Source organism: Adiantum capillus-veneris, chromosome 15, assembly GCF_014529385.1.
Source record: "Adiantum capillus-veneris isolate H3 chromosome 15, ASM1452938v2, whole genome shotgun sequence".
NCBI lineage: Eukaryota > Viridiplantae > Streptophyta > Polypodiopsida > Polypodiales > Pteridaceae > Adiantum > Adiantum capillus-veneris.
This window is the reverse complement of record NC_140945.1, coordinates 22,244,597-22,250,596: the sequence shown is the minus strand read 5'-3', so window position 1 is coordinate 22,250,596 and position 6,000 is coordinate 22,244,597.

The window sequence follows — 6,000 nt, the reverse complement described above, 5'->3', positions numbered from 1 at the left end:
GAGTCCAACATAGCTAAGGAGGCTGAGTCCATGGCCACTGCCACTGAGGAGGTTTCACCTGTGGGGCAATTAAACTAGCATCTCCTAATTCTTGAGTTTGTAATGGTAGAAGTGAAAGGTTTTCTTGAGCCACATTTCTATTAAGTTTTCTCCGAGTGAGAGAGTCTCTCTCTCCTTGAGAGTCTTATTTTGTATTGCTTTACCTATGTCTTCATTATTTCACTTCTTATTCTTCTTTGTGATACTTAGTTTACCTAAATACAGAGTTGCTTTCTCAAATCCCTCAATACATATGTTTATGAAGTTCTCACTTGGAGTGCCCTGTTTAAGCTCTACCCACCCTTATTTTGACATTGTCACTCTACCACAATCAAATCTCACCAATTGCTGAGCAAAGGCCACATGCTGCAATAAGTAGGAATCACCATTGAGTAGATTTACTTTGAGACATGGAGACATGTCAAGATTCAAAAAATCTTTCTTTAGCTCCTTAACAATCCCACAATATTTGAAGGGTAATTTATTTTATTTTGAAAGAATAAGTGGACTCTCTCATCAATTCCATGATTTGATAAGACAAAATCTAGATATCATGAACTTGGTGATGAGCCTGCTGCATTGATTGACTTTGCAATTCTCTCATGAGCCATTTTTTATTAAAGTAACAATATATATTTGGACAAGATAGATTATTAATACACCCATATAAACCTAGGGCCACAAAGTTCCTTCTATGTTATTGGAGAACCCTATGGCCCTAGGTCCAAACATTAGGAAGAGGATGTGGTCTACATGGTCTCTTTATCTTCCATGAGATTAATGGTAGGTGATTAAAATGTTGAATAATAGAAACATGCCATGTGTGCAAGAATGGTGGGTGTGTAAGAGAGGTGCAAGAGTGGTCAAAGGATGCACTTTTTTGTTGGAGCTATATATGGCTCACTCTACTGAACTTGGTCTCACCTATATATTTGTATCTTGTCCTCAATATGAATCAGTCTTTGGGAGCGTATATGGTGTGTCTCTTGTCTCATCTCTCTCTCTCTTTCTCTCTACATCTCAACATGGTATCAGAGCGGTAACGATCACGCGCCGATTCAATTCATGGTGACAACAGTATGTGTATGCGATTCGCATGTAAGATTCAAAATTGTTACAAATTTTATTTTTGAGCGTTGGTTCTTGTTAGCTGTGGTTGTTTTGTGTTAAGAAGAATATGATTAGTGTTTTATGTGGCGTTTATTTATAATCAATCTAATCGTTGATTACGTTTTCTTGTTAATAACACCCTGAACTTCATCTCAATTTTTCTTGCTGTTCTGCTCAAAATTTGGAGAAACGGGAAAAGCGCGATGGAGCATAGCGCAATGGCACTTTTCATCCAAAACTTGTTCGTCTCCTTGAGCTCTTCGATTTGAGTTCTAGGTTTGCGTCAATCAGAGTTCGCAGCAGAAAGTTATGCTGTTTTTACTGCAATAGAGCTTGACGCAGCTTTCTTCGTCTTACTTCTTCGTGAAGCGTCCGCGATCGTTTTTCTTATTTTGGCGTTAACTTTTTTGAGAAGATTTAGCTTTTTTCTATTCATATTGTGGCCGTCAATCTTGCGTCTCACGCCACTCTATTTTGAGGACTCGTTTATTATTAACGTCTCCTTTACCCTGTCTTTTTTTTGGGTGACGTCTCTCACATCTTTGGACGTTCCTTGAGCATCCTTCTTACGTTTATCGTTGACAGAACGCAATACTCATATCTCTCTCATTCTCAATTGCGGCCTTCACCATATATGGTGTGCAGATTCTGCGATCTTATCTTATACGTCCTCTCGCAACAAGATATGGCTATGAATATTCTCGTCAACGGCTTTCCTTCTGGCCAACGTTCTGTTCCTCCTTTCCAAGGTCAAGGATTTCCAGGCTGGAAAGCAAAGATGTTGTTAATTCTTGAAGCCGATGAACTCTCCGATGTTGTTCTTGGAAATCGTGTTTGTCCGCCTCAGCCTGTTGATACGGATAATGATAACGTGCTTATCACTGAAGGACCTATATTTGAAGATTGGAATGTTGCCTATATGGATTGGCAACGACGTGATAAAGCAGCTCGTCGGTATATTCTTTCTGCTCTTACTGATTCCCTTTTGCTTGATATGTATGAACTGCCTACTTCCCATGACGTATGGAAGTACCTTATTGCAAACTTTCAGAAGAAATCTGTTACAGAAATACTTTATTTGAGAGGGTTGCTTAACAAGTTACAATATGAAGTTGGTACTGCCATGACGGGACATATTGAGTCTTTCAAATCTATTATTAATCAACTTGCTGCTGCCGGTGATCCTGGTATACAAAAGCAACTGATTACACTTCTCCTTGATACGTTGAAGGACTCTTCTTATGATAACATTGTTACTATTCTCTCTAATAAAGATGGTCTTGATTTCGACCAAGCTTGCATGTCTTTAATTGAATACTCTCAACGTCAAGAACGTCGGAATGCTGGTCACGATACAGCTATGATTTCACAAGAGGAGACTGAGTCACAACAGATGGAATGTGCTTTTTATGCTTGAAGGCGTCCATTTCAACGAGGAAACCGCAGAGGTGGCCGTCGCGGTAATATTTTCTATCATCTCAAATTTCCTAATAAGCAATGTTCTTACTGCAACAGAAATGGCCATACTGAAGATGATTGTTGGGCACGTCAATATGATGAAGAACACAATATTACCACAAAACAACCACGTTTATCTAGAGACTCTTCTTCTTCTTCTTGTAAATATTGTGGACGATCTGATCATCCCACTCATATGTGCTATAAGCGTCGATTCGACACAGATCGGAATAGAGCATATGCTACTGAACATCGAAACAACATTGTACCAGAAAAAAGCTGCGTCCTATGTTCAGTTGCTCCAGACAGAATACTTCATGTACGTGATGGATCACTTTTTATTGTCGATTCTGGTGCTACAGGAAATATGACATATCAGTCTAAGTGCCTCCATAACTATCATCCACTGCCAGTTCAACGTGTTGTTTATCTTGCTGATGATACTACTTGTCAAGTAAAGGGTATTGGAGACTTATATCTTGGTACCTTATCTTCTTCCACTCGAATTTTGCGAGGAGTATTACATGTACCAGATCTTCAACGTAATCTTCTTTCAGTTGCTAGACTTGTTGATCTTGGTCTTTTTGTTGGATTTGATTATACCAAATGCTGAATTGAGAAAGATGGACAGACTATAGCCACTGCTCCTCGAAACGGTCATTTATTTGAACTCTCTCTCAACGATGTTGTAGAAAATATTGTCATTGCTCCAGGTGATCATGATTGCAAAGTATGGCATCACCGTTTTGTTCATGCTGATTTCTCAAAACTCCTTGATCTTCAACGTCGTGATCTTGTTCATGGCATGGATCTTAAAGCCCATCCCCATATGGGAATTTGTGAATTTTGTGCTCTTGGGAAACACAATCGTAAACCCTTTCCTCTTTCAAATACAACTCATTCTCATGACATCTTGGATCTTGTTCATACTGATATATGTGGACCTCTACCATCTTCGAGATCACAATATCGCTACTTCATTACTTTCATTGATGATTTCTCAAGGTATATGACTGTATTTCTACTTAGACAAAAATCTGAAGCCTTATCTGTTTTCAAACAATTCCACAAGGCTGCGGAACTTCAAACTGGTCGTCGCCTTAAGAAGCTTCGTAGTGACAATGGAGGCGAATATGTTTCTCGAGAGTTTGTGAGTTACTGTGATGATAGTGGAATTCATCATGAACACACTATTCCATATTCGCCTCAACAGAATGGTGTTACTGAACGAAAGAATCGCACTATTCTCAATGCTGTAAGATGTATGCTGATTCATTCTGGCTTATCTCGTGTTTTTTGGGCTGAAGCTACTTTGACAGCAGTATTTATTCAGAATCATCTTCCTACTACTGCACCCTCTGGTAAGATACCCATCACAGCATGGATAGGTGACATTCCTTCTGTATCTCATTTTCAAACCTTTGGATGTATTGCTTATATTCATGTTCCCAAAGAAACACGAACAAAGCTTGATGCTCCTGGTCTTAAAGTTATTTTTATTGGATATTCTGACACTTCCAAAGGTTACAAATTCTATGACCCTTCCTCCAAGAAAGTAATTGTGAATCGTGATGCTACTTTTAACGAACAACTTATGTGATGCTTCAGGCTTTTCCATTTCTTTCAGAAGATGAAACTCTTCCTATAGAGCAACTTTCCTCCTCACAACCATCCATTCCAAATGTTGCCAATGATGATATTGATATTTTTGTTGATCTGCCTATTGATTTTGAACATGGCTCATGTCATGTTTATGATGACGATATTGCTGATAATGCTTTTTCTACTTCTGAAGATCCTGTTAATTATGATGAAGCTATCTCTTCACCACAAAAGGATCAATGGCAAGAGGCTATGGAAGCAGAGTACGTATCTCTTATCTCTAAAGGTACATGGATACTAACTAAATTACCTCCTGGTCGTACAACTATTAAATGTAAGTGGGTGTATAAAACAAAAGTAAAAGCAGATGGATCTTTTGACAAGTTCAAGGCGCGTTTAGTTGCAAAAGGTTACTCCCAAGTAGCTGGTGTTGATTATCAAGAGACTTTTTCACTAGTTGTTCGCATTACAAGTGTTCGAGTTTTATTGGCATTTGCTGTTCAATTTGATTTAGAAGCTCATCAAATGGATGTGCAAACTGCTTTTCTTAATGGTGACTTGGAAGAGGAAATTTATATGGAACAACCAGAAGGGTTTGTTATTCCAGGTAAAGAAGACCTTGTTGCTCAACTCCATAAGGCACTATATGGCATCAAACAAGCTTCGCGAGCCTGGTATACAAAATTTGATCTTTTTCTCACCTCTAAAGGATTCATCTCTTGCTCGTCAGACCCCAACTTATACATAAAACGCCAAGGTAGCAGTTTTGTGATTCTTGCTCTTTATGTGGATGATACCATCCTTGTTTCCAATGATTTGGGATTTCTTCAACAAGTGAAAAAGTTATTGTCTTCTGCATTCGATATGGTGGATCTTGGAGAGAGTCACTCTTGTCTTGGCATTCAAATCCAACGGAACCGTACAAAAGGTATTTTATTCCTTCGACAGTCAAAGTTTATTGCAGATACTATTCAAAAATTTGGTATGGAATCTGCACATTCAGCCAACACACCTTGTCTTGCGAGCTCTACGAAGAATACTTCTGACAATGGCGGTCAACTTGTCACAAATCAACCTTATGCTAACTTGATTGGATGTCTTGAGTTTGTTGGCATGAACACTCGTCCTGATATTCTGTTTGCTGCTAACTATCTTGGACAACATCTTGCATGTCCTTCTCTTAAGCATTGGTCTGCTGTAAAGCGTGTATTGAAATACTTGAAAGGCACTACAGATTTTGGTTTAGTCTATAGACGACAACTCACATCGGATTCTATGCAATCTCTTTCTCTTTTGGGTTACACAGATGCAGACTGGGCAAGCTCACATTTATCTATGCGATCTACTAGTGGAAATTGCTTCTTTATAAATGGTTGTCTTGTTTCTTGGACCAGCAAGAAACAACGTTGTGTTGCAGTTTCTACGACTGAGTCAGAATATGTTGCGGCATCACTTGCAGCTCGTGAGTTGATTTGGCTTCGACAAATGCTGGTTGATATTGGTCACTGTCCTCTTTCTAGCACACCCTTGCGGTGTGACAACCAAAGTGCTATTAGTCTTGCAAAAGACTATGTTCAACATAATAAGTCAAAGCACATTGTTGTCCATTATCATTATGTCAGGTATGAAGTACGCAAGGGAACCATTATGGTTGAACACTGTCCAAGTGACCAGATGATTGCAGACATTTTGACCAAAGGCCTCAATGAGTCACGTTTCATCCTCTTGCGCTCGGAGCTTGGAGTTGCTTCGGCCTCACTCTTTCTAGATTAGCTTCTTTTCTATTGTAAT